The sequence below is a fragment of the Neltuma alba genome, unplaced genomic scaffold, assembly GCF_004799145.2.
Source record: "Neltuma alba isolate B1F8T4 unplaced genomic scaffold, ASM479914v2 tig00010421_pilon, whole genome shotgun sequence".
Taxonomy (NCBI): domain Eukaryota; kingdom Viridiplantae; phylum Streptophyta; class Magnoliopsida; order Fabales; family Fabaceae; genus Neltuma; species Neltuma alba.
This window is the reverse complement of record NW_021635323.1, coordinates 1,471,595-1,490,146: the sequence shown is the minus strand read 5'-3', so window position 1 is coordinate 1,490,146 and position 18,552 is coordinate 1,471,595. Positions and strand designations below refer to the sequence as shown.

The 18,552-nt window shown below is 37.2% G+C and overlaps 1 pseudogene; it reads left to right on the top strand.

Annotated features, from left to right (window-relative positions):
* The window catches only part of LOC114756523 (uncharacterized), a 123,180-nt pseudogene that overhangs the window by 37,645 nt on the left and 66,983 nt on the right, over window positions 1-18,552 (top strand).

The window sequence follows — 18,552 nt, the reverse complement described above, 5'->3', positions numbered from 1 at the left end:
TAGAATTTTGTGCTTAAATATATGTAGTTGCATATATGCTTATTGTAACTCTCATGATTCTCTCCTATCTTGCATGGTTATGCTTCGGTACTGAGTTGATTGTGTGTTACATTGAGCTAATTGCATGATCATTCCAAATTTACACATTAGGGAAGCTAAACAAAGTTTTCATTAATGAGTTCATTAATGAAAGCTTTGGACTCATTGAGTTAATGAGGTTCTTATTAAGAAAACCTAATGGATTTGTGAAACTCCCAATATTTAAGTGAACTATGATTGCCATCAAAACCATTTTCAAGAGATTTCCTATCAATCATTTCCATTACATCATTATTATCTTAAAACACTAAAAACATAGTATCTTAGATTTGTTTTCATTGCATTCAGTTTAGGCACCATTCATTTAAATGTTAAAAACCCAAAAACCCCATTTTATTGCATTGCATGGCATTCAGTCTAGCTTAGGTCATCAATAAAGGCTCCCAAAGTGAAATGACCTGAGTTTGCACTATACTGCATAACTTGGATTTATTTTTTATTGAGAACCCCAAGGCGAACGACAAAAAGGCTCTCGTCACGTACCCACATACCATGTCTCGTGGAGGGTACAACAAGTTACATAGAAGTATGATGGAGGAGTGGTTGCAAGCTACACAAATGGCTGCTACTTTAGACCCTACTGGAGTCATTCCACCTATCTAGTGTCCTTTTCGCCAAGAAAACTGAAAGGCGACGAGGGTTAAAAAAGATCAATATATCACTCTAAAGACTGCTCCTGTTGCTAAGAGGATTGTAAGCAATATCATTGCATTATGCTTCATTAACTTCTTTTTTCAATTATCTTAAATTGAATTTGTTGCTTTAATGTTACAGGATATACTTGAGGAGCAATTATCCCAAGGTACCTTCGTTCCTCATGGACGGATGGATATCTTGGCCACTGTGATTGGAAAGACTGACCATCCAAGTAGAGTTAGAGGGGCCCCTAAAGGGATTAGCATCAAAAAGTTCTTTAACCCTGGTTTACGAAAAAGCACTGGATCATCCTTTGCTAACGTGGTATTGATAACCTCTCAAAATTCCTACTTATTCAACTTGTTTTATCACTCTTCTATGTATTTTGGAAGTTAATTGTGCAGGAAAGGGCCTGAAGCGAGCAAGGAAGAGAGACTAGGAGTAGATAAGCTAAAACAAGGACCAACCGCCGCGGTGCATGAGGAAAACCACCACGACAGTTCTAACAGAAAAGAAGGAAAGCCATTCAGTCTAATCTGCCACGACGTCTGATCATATCCACCATAACTCCCCTATTTGACCTAAGGAGCTGCTATTCTATATAAGGCGCTGCGGTGTCTGATCATATCTATCGTGGTGCCCCTACCTTTTCAAGAGAGGCCCATTCTGTGACATCCGCCATGGCAGATGACCACATATGCTGCGGCACCTGACCACTCATAGCTGTGCTTTTTATGCTGCAACTTAAAATTTATAGTTAATATGTGGGGAGACTCATGGTTTTGAGGGACACTTCACCTTCGGGGTTTATTTGGAGGCTTGCTTTGCTAGAGTTTGAAGGTTTTGAATCTTGGAATCTTTGGGCTTGAAGCTACAAGAGATTGGAAGCTTTTTCTTCCATTTTTCTGGGTTTCTTTCTTCTCCTCTCCTTGTTTCTATAATGGCGAGTAACTATTCTTATAGTTGTGGCTTTTTGCTAAACATGTATAGCTAAAATAGTCTTCATAGGGTTATTTTGATTTATTGTATGGATTAAGATGTGGTTTAACTCTCTCTTTAGTGTTAATGATAATGTTTTGTTGTTTTTAAACCTTGAGCTTAATACTTCCTCATGATTAGCCATCATTTAGATTGATTAGTTGATTGGTTGAAGCTTGAGAAAGTTAAATTAATCTGTGAACTTTAGTAAAAATGTGCCAGTCTGGAAATTTATCTTATTAAATGGAAGGTTTATTGATAGAATAGAAATATATCTATTAACCTAGCATAGCCTAAAATGGGTTTTTGGTTTTCAAAATGCAACCTTTTCAAACAAATGCAAGAGATTGCTATGTTTTATTATGATTGGAAAAATTTGGTTTTGACTTCAAAAAGCTTAATCAATTCTGTGAACCCTAGCTAACTAAACTTATTGTTAACTACTACTTGAGAAGTGATTAATCAAGTTTTATGAAGTATTTTAGTGAAAAATAACCCTAGACCCTTATTTGTCTCAAAGTCAAGTTGATTTCACATTGATTTAAATCATTGTTTTCCTAATCTCATTTCATAAAATCTTTTACAACTTTTGCTTCACTTAACCTAATCAAGAACACAATTATGATTTTTAACTCATCTAGCCTTAGTCTCTGTGGGAACGATACATTTTATATTACTTGCGACCCGTCCGCATACGGTTAAGCTATTTGGTGAACAATTTTTTGGCGTAGTTACTAGGGACTAACGGTAAGATTGTTTGTGGTTTATTGTCCTTATTGTGTGATTGGTCATGCTTAAGTTTTCTTTGAGCATTTGTAGTGATAATTATAGGTAGAGTACAAGTATTTCTTTAGTTCATTTCACTTGATAAGTTTGATACTTGTGTTTTTTATTTGAATTCGCAGGTAACTCCTGACACATGCAAGGAAGACTAGAAGTTATTTTGGAAGAGGTTACTGAAGAAGAATCTAATTCAGGAGAAACTGAGAACACACCAGAGATTCAGCAACAACCTTGGCTACTTTGACCACCACCACTTGGAACAGAACCGCAAGAAAACACAGCGAAACAAGATGAGAATGACTTGTACACTCTAGATGACTATCTGGACAAGGAAGGGCAGACTTCAAAATATCTTATTGCTATAGGGGCTTGTACAATTACAGGGGGGATGTTTAGTACCGATTCTTATAGTATTGCTCGGGCCATGGATAAGCTAATTTTTATAGATGTCTATTTGCCGGGCTGTCCACCTAAGCCGGAGGCCATTATAGATGCTTCACTCAAGTATTCGCTACCAGACATTTAAGCTAGGAATTTTGAAATCAAGCTAGTTATGATTCAACTGCTAGGGATGATTGGTACTTTTGAAGGAAATTTCAATAATGATCCTAATGAGCATTTGACCAAGTTTATAGAGGTGTGTGAGAACTTCAAGCAAAATAGGGTTACTAAAGATGCTCAGAGGTTGAGATTGTTCCCTATGTCTTTATCTTACAAGGCAAAAGCATGGTTAAATTCCTTGCCGGACCACTCGATTAAGACTTGGATGAGCTTGTGGCAAAGTTGAAGACCATATTTATTCCAAGAAGTAAATGAGCTACACTAAAGGGTGAATTACTTTCTTTTGAGTAGCATCCGGATGAGTTATTCTACGAGGCTTGGGAAAGATTCAAGGATATGTGGAGAAATTGTCTGAATTATGAGCAGAAAAAATATGTTCTAATGAAAGCTTTTTGGAATGGGTTGAATGATCAGAGATAACCATGCTCAACACAGCTTCAAATAACATAATTGGAAAGATGAAAGTCAACAAGCTATATCAATTGTATGGAGATGTGGCTTCCAATACGATGCAACAGTATAACAAAAGAAGACAAGATTCTAGGAGATATAATGAGCCGTGTTCCTCATCATCTAGAGATATTGCATCACAACTTGAAGTGATCTCCAAAAGCTTTGACAATTTAGAACTACAAACTAAGAAGGGCAACGCTGCAGGAGTCCATGCACTTCAAGCTCTGAGGTACAATTGTGACCATTGTAATGAAGAACATCATTCAGATCAGTGCCCTTACACTTTGGAGACAATCAATTATATGAATAATATACAGCAAAGATCACAAGGAAGTCCTTATTCTTAAACCTACAATCCAAACTTGAGAAATCACCCAAATTTCTCGTGGCAGAATGGGCCAAGTTTGAATCCGCCATAAATATTATCATCTGGTGCTAAACAAATGGGGCTTCCTGGTTTTCATGGCCAACCACAGCAGCATCCTCAGAAGGAAGAATCCAAAATCGAGAAAATGTTTGCTCAGGTGTTAGCTAACCAAGAATCTACAAAGGCCAAGAATAAGGCACCCTTTGCACTCCATGAAACTACTATCAAGAATCTTGACTGGCTTTACAAATGAATGTGCTCACGAGAAATAGCCTCCCAAGTGACACCATTCTTAATCCAAAAAAGGATGGTAATAAAGAGTGTAAAGCTATCACTTTGAGAAGTAGAAAGCAACTACCTGACATTCCGAGGCCTAGTGAGACAAACAAAGACATCACTAATGGTGTGAGGAGTGACCTCGATACAAATGATCTTTCAGAAGAGGGTGTTATAGCAGAAGAGGAAGAGAGCAAGGAAAGGAAACAAACAGACAAAAATCTCAATGATGTGGTTCGAGGGAAGAATGTAGAGGGTGAAATGGTCAATGATAAAAAGAGGAAGACAACTCTTCCTCCTCCCGCACAAATGCCACCACTTCCCTTTCCTTAAAGGTTTAGGAAGAAAGATGAAGATGTCCAGTTCAAGAAATTTGTGGATATGTTCAAGCAGTTGCACATCAACATCCCGTTTGCTAAAGCATTAGAGCAGATGCCTAAGTATGCTAAGTTTAAGTTTCTTAACGATGTCTTGTCTAAGAAGAAGAGATTTAGTGAATTTGAAATAGTAGCCCTTACAGAAGATTATAGTGCCATCCTTCAGAGAAAACTTCCACCCAAATTGAGAGGTCCAGGCAGTTTCTATATTCCATGCAATATAGGTAAACACTTCAATAGAAAGGCTTTATGCGATTTAGGAGCAAGTGTCAACCTGATGCCTCTTACTATTTTCAACCAATTAAATTTGGGAAAAGCAAGGCCAACCACTATTACATTGCTATTTGCTGACAGAAGTATCTCACATCCTAAAGGGGTTATAGAAGAAGTCTTGGTGAAGGTAGACAAATTCATATTTCTAGCTGACTTCATTGTGTTGGACTATGAGGTAGATTGGAACATTCCCATCATCTTAGGAAGGCCATTCTTAGCTACCGCAAGAACTCTCATTAATGTGGAAAAGGGTGAGATCACTATGCGAGTAAATGATGAGAAGGTGATATTCAACATGAATAAGGCTTTGAAGTTTCCAAATGATTCTCTTCATTGTAATTATGTTGATGTGATTGACTCTGCAGTACAAGAGGAATTGATTAACTCTCTGACTAAAGATCCTTTGGAAGTATTATTGGTTGGAGAAACGAGTAGTATTGATAGCAAGGTTGAAGAACATGTAGAAATGATAAGTATTGAAGCATTTTCTTACCGAAGAGCTAAGACTTTTGAGCCTCTGGATATGACTAGTGCTTTAAGCTCTCCACTAGAGCCTTCTGTTAATAAACCTCTGGTATTGGAGTTAAAGATTTTATCCTCTCATCTCAAGTATGCCTACTTGGGTAGTTCTGCTACATTACCTGTGATTGTCTATTCTCAGTTGTCCATATTGCAAGAGGAGAAATTGTTAAGGGTTTTGAGGAACCACAAGAAAGCTATTGAGTGGTCCAGAGCTGAGATCAAAGGGATCAGCCTTTCTTTGTGCATGCACAAGATTTTACTAGAAGATGATCACAAGCCATTTATTGAGCATCAAAGAAGATGAACCCAGTTATGAAAGAGGTGGTCAAGAAAGAGATCCTTAAATAGCTTTCTACTGGCATAGTATACCCTATTTTTGATAGCTCATGGGTGAGCCCAGTCTAATGCGTCCCTAAAAAGGGGGTATAACTGTATTAGCTAACACCCGAAATGAGCTAGTTCCAACTCGTACTGTGACTGGGTGGAGAATGTCACACCCCAAGTTTTGGGCCTAAGAATACACGGATTAGCCTAAGATAGGTAGGCTACTAAATCCCTATGAGCAGGAGTCCCAGAAATGTAAAAAGAATGTTGAAGGGTTTTAGGGACTAAACTGTAAATAGATAAAGTTCTAGGGACTAAAATGTAAAGAAAGTTAGAGGCTCCAGTGAAGTCTCAAGGCCCAGAAATGAGAAAAGAGGTTAGTTCAGACCAAAGGTTATAATAGAGGCCATAATAGGGTGATTTATGAGGTTTACTTGACCAAGGGCAAAACTGTAATTTTGAAAATCTTCGGGCCAGGAATGGGTAAAAATGGAAGTAATACCCAAAAAATTCTAGAAAATGGAAAATGACATTTTAAGGCCTATATATGAGGAGAAATGATGAAAATGCCCTTGAGTTGACTTAAAAGGGATTTATAAGTTTATGGCTCAGTTTGAGATGTAGAGGTAGATTTAATTGTTTGGGTCATAAGGAAACCTCAGAAAGTTATGATAAAATGGGGATGTATGATCTAAGAGGCTATAGAATTTATAAAATTAGTCTCAACCCTTGAAGGCCAGCAGAATGGCTTTAACATTTTTTAAGGCCAGAACTGCAGTTTCTAGGTTTGTTATGGGAAATTTAAAAAGAAATACTTATGGTCTGAATTATGGTATGAGAAAATTCATAAATTTTCTACAAAATTAAATGAATTTTATGGTATAAATAGATAAATTTTTGGAGTTCAGGATGGGACAAAATGCTCCAGTCAAATGTTAAATAATTAATGTCCCTTAATTAGGAGACAAAGTTAGAAAATATCTCAGATATTTTGAGGAAGACAAGTTCAACTTGAATTCTCTTCTTCTTTCCCATGTGCTTCATTTATGAGGGTGATGAGTCATCGTATGAGTCACCAGAAGATATTTTATGGGCAGTAGAAAAATTAGAATGCAATACGGGTAAGTGTTAGACAGTTCCCTATCTACCCGGTAGAGCAAAATTTCTACTATGTGACTCAATAAGGTTGACTAATTGGTCAATAGTGTTGACTATTTTTTTCCCCCTCTGCTCCTCTAAGGTGGCGCCATATATGTGCCTTTTATTGGCCAATATCAATTATTAAAAATACCTAGAGATCTCAGAAAATTATGAAAAATTAAAAGAAATTCATTTAGGAATTATAGAGATTTATAAAATTATTTCCAACCCTAAATGATGAGGAGGTTAGCTTTAATTGAATATAAATCTAAATTAATATTGGTAGATTGTCTGTTTTTACGAAAACGGCAATTTAAAGAGTTATATGGGGAGAAAAATTACGAAATTAATCAAGGAAGTTCCCTTTACTGAGATATAATTAATGGTGATCTGATATAAGAATTCTGAGATACTAGAATTTTTCAGCTATCAGATAAAATAAACCAATATTATATTACGATTCAGCAAACTGTCAGGATAACCGAGGTGGTAAAATTTCTGACAGAATGTCAAGGACACATGTCATACCCAAATTGGCCAAGAAAGGGAAAAAGAAAATAAAAAGAAAAAGGAAAAGAAAATACTAAATCAAGTTAGATTAAAATTTAATTAGGGATAAGTAAAATGATTATGGTTAAGTCATCTAACGTAGGATTGTGACACGTGGCAAACATAGTTCATTGGATGGCTAGGATTTAACCATATATCTTTGAAAAGTCAAAAGTTTCTAGAAGGGTAATTAGCCAAGTTAATCAAGGAATTAAGAAAGTTAACCTTGATTAAAGCCTAACTAATCTTAATGGATAAGAACAATGACATAAGCCCTAATGACTCACCATCCAAGTGTCAACATATTAAGCCACATAGCCTAAGATTTGTACATGTGGAAAGAGGTAAAAATTAGAGGGCTAAGATTAAGTCTTATGCAAGAAGGGTGTATGTGGAATTAGTGAAATATGGAGCCCATAAATACCCCCTCACATGTTCATTTCATGCAAGACCTTTCAAGTAGGAAACCTCTTGCAAATTTTCGTTTAGAGAGAGAAAGAGAAGATTTCTAGTGAGAGAAAGTCATTTGGAAGCAAGGTAAGCTTCTACAACTCTCCTATTTCAAGTATAATAATGATATGTGGGTTTTGTACTATTTTAATGATGATAGAAAGTCATTTTTCTAAGGAGAAGTGCTGCTCAAATTTTATCAAAATGATAAGGAATGGTTTAGATGAAGAATAAGCATGGTTAAAGGTTAAAGATTAAGTGGTTACATGTTAGTTTGGTTGAAAATCCTTTTCCCTACAAATATATATATGGTTCGGCCAAGCTAAGTCAATGGGAAGGGATTGGATTTTCATAAAACTAATATGATAAATGGATTCTACATGGAAAATTATGTAGGAAAGGCCCAAGAAAGTTCAAGAATCAAAGCTAGAAAAATAAACCCTAAAAGTCAAGAAAAAAGGGGTTTAAGGGGTTATGTTAAGTTATGGAGTTGAAGTAATGCTTAATGTTGTGTCATTGGTTGCCTAATAGGCTATACACAACAAAGGGGCAAAGATCTAGTCAAGAGAAAAGAGTTCAAGAGGAAGGAAAGCCAACAAGGTAGTTTTTGCATTCCATTGCTTGTTAGAGTTACTATACATTGTATGTTCATTGCTATGTGTTGTGATGTTATGCCATGATGCCTCCATGCATGTGTACCTTGGTTTATGCAAGGTTGAGATGATATGTTATGTTATGATGTTATGTTTTTCCATGGCAAGTACATAATACTCAAGTATGTATGTATGCATGTAACTTGAATTACATTGTGATGTGTAACCATAGTAATGTATGCAATGTGCTACTAAGATTCCCCAAGAATCTTACCCCCATACTTAACAAACCCTAGGGCCTTCAACCTCCAAGAGCAAAGGAAAAGAAGTAGCTATAGTGGAGAATTAAGTTTGCTTCAAGAAGAAGAAGAAGAATGAAGAAAAACCTTATGTTGGATGAATGTAATTAAGAGTATGCTTTAAGGTTTTAAGTTATGGATATATGCTAGCTTATGTGTTAATATGTGAAAGCATGTAGTGTTATCCAATATGCATGATTATATGGTAGGAGAATTAGTATGCAAGTACTTGGTCAAGTAAGACAATTTATCCTTCCAAGGGGGATAAAAGTCAACATTATGGACCTAAACTTTGACCAAAGTCAAATTAAGCAATTGAGTGAGTATAGCCATGAGATTTGGTGAGCAAATAGATGGGATTATTCTCTTTAAGATGAGAGTTGGTTCACCTGAACCTGATAACCACACAAGAAGTTATGCGCTTCCAAAGTTGGGCTAAAATAAGTGGAAAATGAAAAAATAACCATATGAACAGTAACTTTTCAAGAAAAAATGGGCTCAAATTTTAAGGCAATCAGTTCAGAAACTATTTTTTCTCAAAATTTTATCGAAATAGCTTTCCATAGAACTTGGAATCACTCGATTTCAATTTTTCTACAATTAGTTATGAATTTTCGAAGTTTGCCACATTTTTTGGTTACAATGAATAGTAATCCGTAAAAGAAAATTTTCAAACTTGATTTTTCATAACTTGTATTCTTCAAAAGTGATTCCAAATGCTTCCGCAAGGCAAGTTAATTGGTATAAACATAAGGTGTTAGAGAGAATTTGCATGGACCATCGAAAGTTAAATGCTACAACCAGAAAACACCATTTCCCGCTGCCATTTATTGACCAGATGCTGGATAAACTCGCTGGGCAAGAATTCTTCTGTTTCCTAGATGGATGCTCAGGATATACCCAAATTGCAATAGCCCCAGACAATCAAGAGAAAACAACATTTACTTGCTCGTATGGCACGTTTGCTTTCAAAAGGATGTCGTTTGGTCTTTGCAATGCTCTAGTAACATTCCAAAGGTACATGATGGCCATCTTTGCTAACATGATCGAGAAGATAATTGAAGTATTCATGGATGACATCTCCATTTTTGGAGATTCTTTTGATTGCTGCTTAGATAATTTGGCGGCTGTTTTGTAAAGGTGTGAAGACTCCAACTTAGTTCTAAATTGGGAGAAATGTCACTTCATGGTACAAGAGGGCATTGTCCTTGGTCATCAGGAATCCAAACAGGGCCTGGAAGTTGACAAGGCAAAAGTTTCTGTCATTAACCAATTGCCTCCACCAACAAGTGTAATGGGTATTAGAAGTTTCTTGGGTCATGCGGGATTCTACCGTCGCTTTATTAAAGATTTCTCTAAAATCACTAAGCCTTTATTCAATTTTCTAGAGAAACATAGAGAATTCAAGTTCGATGATGCTTGTATGAACTCTTTCGAGGAGTTAATGAAAAGGCTTACGTTAGCACCAATTTTAGTGGCACCTAATTGGGAGATACGCTTCATCATTATGGCCGATGCTAGTGATTTTGCCGTTGGAGCAGTGCTAGGACAAAAAGCAGAAAAAGTCTTCCATCCCATTTATTACGCAAGTAAGACCTTAGATGATGCCCAACTTAACTATACTACTACAAAAAAAGAACTACTGGCAGTGGTGTTTACTTGTGAGAAATTATGTTCTCATATTGTAGGTACTAAAGTGACTGTTTGCACGGACCATTATGCTCTAAAGTATCTATTTACCAAGAAAGATTCCAAAGCACGCTTGATTCGCTAGGTCCTCTTGCTTCAAGAATTTGACTTGGAAATTGTTGATAGAAAGGGAGCTGAAAACCAAGTAGTGGATCATTTGTCTCAGTTGAGTACTGAAGCTCAACGTGATCACTACCAGGAGATTAATGCAGCGTTCCCTAATGAATGCTTGTTCTTTATGGATGATTCAACTACTCCATGGTATGCAGATCTGGTTAATTATCTGGTTTGTGGAACTCTGGCACAAGATTCTAACTTCCACCAAAAGAGGAAATTCCTTCATGATGCAAAGATGTACTTCGGGGAAGAGCCTTATTTGTTCAAATGATATGCCGATCAGATGATAAGAAGATGTATTTCAAAAGTTGAGCAGCAAGACATCCAAGAGTATTGTCATTCTTCTGCCTATAGAGGGCACTTTGGAGGAGAGAAAAATACTGTCAAAATCCTTCAAAGTGGTTTCTATTGGCCTTTATTGTTCAAAGATGCATATGGCTTTGTGATTTGATGTGATCGGTATCAATGAGTTGGAAACATATCAAGAAGGAATGAAATGCCTCTGAATAATATTCTGGAAGTTGAACTCTGAGATGTATGGGGGATTGATTTCATAGGCCTTTTTCCAAAGTCTCTCAATCATGAATACATTTTGGTCACCGTGGACTATGTCTCGAAATGGGCTGAAGCTACAACATGTGTATCCAGTGATGCTAAGACTGTGATCAAATTCCTAAAGAAGAACATCATCACTAGATTCGGAGCACCCTGGGCTATCATCAGTGACAGTGGCTCTCATTTCTACAATCATCAATTTCAAACTTTGATGAAGAGATATGGTGTGAAGTATAGGGTAACTTTGTCATATCACCCTCAATCTAATGGCCAAGCTGAAATATCCAATCGAGAGATTAAAAGCATTCTCGAGAAAGTAGTAGGTGCAACAAGAAAAGATTGGTCATTGAAACTAGATGACGCTCTTTAGGCCTACAGGACAGCATATAAAACCCCAATTGGGATGTCTCCATATTGATTGGTGTTTAGAAAAGCATGCCACTTACCTGTGGAATTAGAACATGGAGCGTATTGGGCCATAAAAAAGCTCAATTTTGACTTTCAAGCTACTGGTGCAAAAAGGCTCCTTTAATTGAATGAACTGGAGGAATTTCGCCTTAATGCCCATGAAAGTGCAAGGCTCTATAAGGAGAGGACCAAGAAGTATCATGATCAAAAAATTCTACCTAAGGTCTTTAAAACTTGGCAAAAAGTGTTACTTTACAATCAAAATTGAAACTATTTCCAGGCAAACTCAAATCACCCTAGTTAGGGCCATTCACTGTGGTACAAGCTACCAACCATGGTACAGTGGAGCTAGAAAATGACAAGGATGAGAGGTTTCATGCGAATGGCCATCAGTTAAAGCATTATTGGGGTAGAAAAGTAGATTGTCAAGTTTCCACAATCTACTTTGCTGAATCATCATGAAGAGTTGAAGAGTCAAGCTGAAGACTATAAACCAAGCGCTACTTGGGAGTCAACCCAAGCTTTGAACTTGTCTTTTGTGTTATTTATTGGTTTTTGATCTTATTTTAGTAGTTTTATGTTTGATCTTTGTTTTTGTAGGCCTAAAGGTTTATTCCTTGAACTTTGGATCCTAGCAAGAAGGGGTGGCTGATTTCTAACTAGCGCAACTAGGGAAGTGCACCTGACCTTAATCTCAAGCATTAACCTTGACCTTGCTGTTACATCTGGAATATCAAGTGTCTCTGACTTAAAATTCATTGATATTGTGGCTTTGATTGGTTACTTTGATTATTCTGGAGCTTGTGTTAATTTAAGGCTTGTGGGTATTGTTTTGAGTTTTTGTCTGTGTTTTGTTGTTTCCTATGATTGTGCTTGTGTATGGTCTTGCTTTCTTGTGTTTTGTGTGTTCGGGAGTTGTGGGTCCGCTTAGTTGTTTGGTGTTTGTTAGTCTAGGTTAGATTTGCCTAAGGCGCTACGGTGGCTGTTCTTTTTGTGGATACCGCATTTCTATGATAAGCGCCACGACGGCTTGGAGAAAGAGTTACGGTCCTTTCTGAATTGAGTCTACTTCTATAATAGGCGCCGTGGCTCTTTGTGTCATCCATCGTGGCATATATGTTTTTCTTCCTTTGCTTTGCCTCTGTAACAACCATCGCGGCAGGTTACTAAAGGACCCACGGCACCCTTCTTTTACTAGGAATTCCCAATTCTATCTAAGGCGCTGCAGCGTGAGTCCTCATGAGCTGTGGTGCTTGCTCGTATTCTACAGTTTCCTTTTTTTTTAACATTCCATTATTACCCTCCTTTATTTTTCATAATACCCACTTTACCCCTTTGAATTTGGACAGTTTTTGGGGTCTAATTCGCTGTTTTAATTTTTAAAGCCCTAACATTTTAGTACATTCACTCTACCTTCCCAATTTGCAAAATCTCCCTCCTCCCATCCGAACCATTATTTCCTCTCCCCCCCAAATCTCCCACATTCGCCAATCTACCCCTCCCTCACTATCAATTTCTCCCTCTCTGTCCGTTGCTGATCATTTCTCCCCATTCCCTCCAGAGCGCCGTCACCCTGTTCGTCCTCCTCTGTTGCAATTGCCCCCATCTTCATGTGGATTGCTTCTATGTCTTCTCTCACTCTTCTTCTTTTTTTGTGGTGTGTTATCATTTGTTGGAGGTTTGTTCTTTCTTTTTCTCTTTCTTTTCGTTAGTTTACTTTCATTTGAGAGTGGGGAAAGGTGCTGCTAGGGTTGTGCTTTATGGTTAGGAGTGTGTTGGAACTATAGAAAAGGGGAAGTTTGTGTCTTTGAGGTTGATTGTGTTTAGAGTTAGGGTTTTTATCAAAAAGGTTTTCATAAAAGTGTTTCTTTAAAATTTCATTGGCCCTATTTGATAGAAAGAATGAGATACTTACGAAAATTTTCAAATAGCACTGGTTCCATTGCCCAAGTAGTGTTATGAAAATGAAACCAAAGTTGAAATGTTATTCTTTTTGAGAAAACAAGTCAATGGAAGGACTGAGTTACTGATTTTAATATGAGTACTTGGGCAAGACCTTTCGGACCTAATTTGAATAGGCAGCTATTGATGGTTACCTACCTTTGAATCCATTTTGTAAAAAGAATCTTTATGCAACTCAATGTGCATGGAAGGTCCTTCAAAGCGGATACTGGATTGGAATTCAAGATTGGTGAGAGTGTGCTTTTGGGATTGATTGAGGATTTCCTAGTTTCGATTTTTGATCTGAGTCTTTGATCCAAGTTTAGGGGAGAACCTTTTTAGGGTAGTGTTGTTTTCTTTTTTCATTGTTTGGTGTTTGTGGTGTGTTATTTGCTTAGTTTGCATGTGGTGTGTTTTGTTCTTGATTGTGCAGGAAACAACTAAATGGCCCTCGAGAAGAAAGCTTGTGCTACCTCCCCTGATCCCCCTATCTAGGAACTGATTAAGAGGAGAGCGTTACATCAAGAAAGGGAATTTCCGTGCACGAACAAGTTTGGGTTTTACAAAAAAAGCAAGGAAAGCAAAGCTCTTGGAGTTGATCAGACCAAAAATCATAGGGAATGAGAAGCTGGTTCGAAAGTTTCACATTAGGGTGCCTACCAATTTGAGTAATCAGATGTTTATCCGGACCCAACATATCCTCATTACGCTAGAGCGCATAAGAGATTACTATCAGCTTCCTACTATTAAGCAATGCCAATATCAATAGTATCTCAGCAACCAAAAGGAAATTCCTCTCAGTGACATCTCATCAACCCTCACTGGTTCAGAAGAAGATAAGTGCGTGAGACCCAAGAGGGGCAGGCTTACATTCTGCGCAAGGACATGACACCTGAGGCTAGAATATGGTTGCATATTGTCACTCACAACATTATGCCAACTGGCCATCTGAGTAGAGCACCATGCAATCTAGCCCTTCTGATATATCTGCTCATAACCAACCAGAAGGTGAAGATTGAGCAATTGATTTTTGATGCCATATGGGATGCTAGCAGAGCCCACATCACCAACCTCATCATGCCCCACCTGATCTCAGATCTGTTAACTAAAGCAGGGGTAGAATGGAAAGAAACAGATTGAGAGTTCAAGCCAACCCCCAAATTCAACTACTCCACTTTGGTTCCTAAACAAGAATAGTAGCGAATCACTAAAGCAATGTATGTTGAACAATTCCCTGAGGAGTATAAGAGGGAACAGGAAGCTAAGCCACTGCTAGCAAAGGCCTGACCACTCAGAGCTTGGACCTTCTCCATGAGAAATTAGATAAAGAGATACGTCACAAGAGGCATAGACAGAGACGTATAGAGGAGCTGTTGGTCCAGATTGCACGGAAACTAGACATTGATGTGCCAGATATGAGAATTGAGGCTGAATATGAGGAAGGGTCGCTTGGATAGGAACATGAAGCTGGAGCGTTTGGTTCTGGTCTTGGTAAGGGAGATGATATGGCTGTTGATCCGTTTACAAAGGATAATGAGGATCAGGGGGGTCAGCAGACCGAGGAGGAGGATAACTAGCTGGGGCCATTTACTGCCGATGTTGTTGCTTGTTTTATTTCTTTTACTTTCATTTATGTTCCTTAAGTTTCTTGTGACTTGTTCTGTTTTGTGTTTATTATTTGCTTCTCTATTTCTGTAAAGGCTACTGGTAGCATGTTGGATTGATTGGGGTGGCTAAACAGTATTTGTGATTATTGCTTATAAATGAGTTAACTGCTGATATACAGTTGAATATTTTGATAGCTGGCTGATCTCATTATTGCTTAATCTGTAGATAGCAATAGTAATTGCTGAGTTCATTGAGGTTATCTGATAGTGATACTGTTGATAGTTGTGAATACTGCTATATTTGCACAGGAAGAAGGCCTAATTTTGACCTTTCATGCAACAGGTTTATTGTTTTTGGATTCTGGTTGCATGCCCTGACCTTCACTTAACCCTTGTTGACAGTGAGGGCACTGTCAATTTTAAGTTTGGGGTGGAGGTTGAATTTTTGTGGACAACAGGTTTAATATGGATAACAGGGTTAATTTTGAAAAGTTTTGAAAATTTTGAAAAGGTTATTTTATTAGGTAAATATTTTAAGTAAAAGGGAAAACAGTTAAAACAGTGAAAATTTTGTGATCTAAAATTTTTGCTCGATTGGTTTTTTGAATGATGAGCTGAAGTGATGAGTTGTTAGTTGAAAATGTGTGAATGATCCAATGATTGAGTAGTTGCTTAGTTGCTGTGCTTGATAGGAAGTTGTGAGTTCTCTTTGATGCTTGAATTGTAAGGTTAAAACCTATGTTTCTTTAATTTTAGGGAAACTGATGCACCAAGGGGGTCAAAAGATTTCAAATGATTATGTTGAGATTGAGTAGATAATTTAGCCTTTATGATTTTGCTTCAACTAAATAATTTCAGAACCTTCTTCTGATTTCTTAAAGTTTATGGTTTATTCCATGTGAATTTGAAAAAATGATTAGGGCAATTCTTAAATGTTTTTAGCCTTTCAAGCTGACCTTAATGATCTCCTCCTTTGAACCCATATTTTAAGCTTAAAAAAAATTATTTTGTTTTGAATCCTAACATCTTCCGCAACCAAAACCAATGGAGAAAAACCATGAATTCCCTAGCTTTGAGATAAATGGAAGTAGGAGGGACAAGGGATGTGATGAGATGCTGAAATTATGGAAGGTTGTCAGGGGTAATGGAAATATTCTGAAAATTCAAAGTGAAACCAAGCTGTGATTTACTGCTATTTAATTTTTTGATGTTTTGTTGTTAAAAAAAAAAGAGAGAATAATATATAAATATTTAGTTCAATTCCATGAAAGCTTGGTGAGAAGAGAATTAATTTTGGTACAAGTTTTAGGGAATGGAGGTGGTTGGAATGAGTTCTGATTATAGTCAACTATTTATCTCAAAGCATTTGTATACCCTATTCTTTGTTTCTTTCCTAAACCATGACTTCTTGGCCACGTTACAAGCTGAAAAGTCCCTTTGATTTCAAATTTATGTGAGATAAGTTGTAGGTGCAGAGGGAGAAGGAGTTATGCTCATAAAGGTATGTGGTTGAAGGTTAGTATATTGGCTAAAGTTTCACACTCTACTGGGACATTGTCATGAGAGATGTTCTTTGACCCTGTACACACCCTCACACTCCAAAATCATTGAAAATCTATTTTAAGCTCATGAAACTTGCTTTTTTGGGTGATTCAGTAATTTCCTATCTTGTATATTTCTTTGAGCATATGATGAGGATATAGCCATTCCTGCATTCTTTGATGTACAATTTGTTACCCAGTTGCTAGTTTGTTGTTTTACTCAAGGACGAGTAAAAGTTTAAGTTTAGGAGAATGATAACCTCTCGAAATTCCTACTTATTCAACTTGTTTTAGCTCTCTTTTATGTGTTTTGCAAGTTAATTGTGCAGGAAAAGGCCCGAAGTGAGCAAGGAAGAGAGACTAGAAGCAGAGAAGCTAAAACAAGGACCAACTTCCGCAGTGCATGAGGAAAACTACCACAGCGTTGTGATAGAAAATAAGGGAAGCTATTCGGTCTAATCTGTTGTGATGTCTGACCATATCTGCCATAATGCCCCCATCTGACCCAAGAAGTTGGATTCTATGTAAGGTGCTGCAACGCCTGATTATATCTGTCGTGGTACCCCCACCTTTTCAAGAGAGTCCCATTTTGTGACATCCCCCTGCGGCAGATGACCACATTTGCCACGGTGCCTGACCCCTTGCAACTATGCGTTTTATGCTGTAACTTAAAATTTAGGGTTAATATGTGGGAAGACTCATGGTTTTGGGGGACACTTTGCCTTTAGGGCTTATTTGGAGGCTTGCTCTGCTAGGGTTTGGAGGTTTTGAAGCTTGGGATCTTTGGGCTTAAAGCTACAAGAGATTGGAAGTTTTTTCTTCAATTTTTCTGGGTTTCTTTCTTCTCCTCTCCTTGTTTCTGTAATGGCTAGTAATTATTCTTATAGTTGTGGTTTTTTGCTAAACATGTATAGCTAAAATAGCCTTCCTAGGGTTATTTTGATCTACTGTATGGATTAAGACTTGGTTTAACTCTCTCTTTAGTGTTGATGATAATGTTTTGTTGTTTTTACCTTCAGCTTAATGCTTTCTTGTGACTGGCCATCATTTGGATTGATTAATTGGTTAGTTGAAGCTTGAGAAAGTTAAATTAATCTGTGAACTCTGGTCAAAACGTGCTAGTCTGAAATTTTATCTTATTAAATGGAAAGTTTGTTGATAGAATAGAGATATATCTATTAACCTAGCATAGCCTAAAAAAGGTTTTTGGTTTTCAAAATGCAACATTTTCAAACAAATACAAGAGATTGCTATGTTTTATTGTGATTGCAAAAATTTGGTTTTGACTTGAGAAAGCTTAATCAATTCTACAAACCCTGGCTAACTGAACTTATTGTTAACTACTACTTAAGAAGTGATTAATCAAGTTTTATGAAGTATTTTAGTGAAAAATAACCCTAGACCCTTATTTGTCTCAATGTCAAGTTGATTTCACATTGATTTAAATCATTGTTTTCCTAATCTCATTTCACAAACTCTTTTACAACTTTTGCTTCACTTAACCTAATCAAGAACACAATTATGATTTTTAACTCATCTAGCCTTAGTCTCTGTGGGAACGATACTTTTTATATTACTTGCGACCCGTCCGCTTGCAGTTAAGCTATTTGGCGAACAGATATCTAAAGAAGAGCTTGACCAGTAATTACAAGAAGAAATAAAGAGAGTTCAAGCTCAACTCAGTCAAGAACACAAGGCGGAGATGCAAAAGATGCGTGAGGAATTTGATGTCAAGTTTCAACAGGTTATGATGATGATGGGTATGACTAGATTCTAGATGCCTCGAGTTTCTGAACCGTCACAGGTAATAATCACACATCTTCTCAAGGTTCATTTAATCTATTTAAACTTATTTAATATGCCTTAAGTAATTTCTTTCTATGTTTCAGGATTCACCTATGATTAGAAGTGGGAAGGGCAGTAATAATCAGACGTAACAGCTGACAGTGTCTAACCCTGACCTTACCCAAGACAATGGACTGCCATGTGCTCTCTATGGGTTTTTATCATGGAT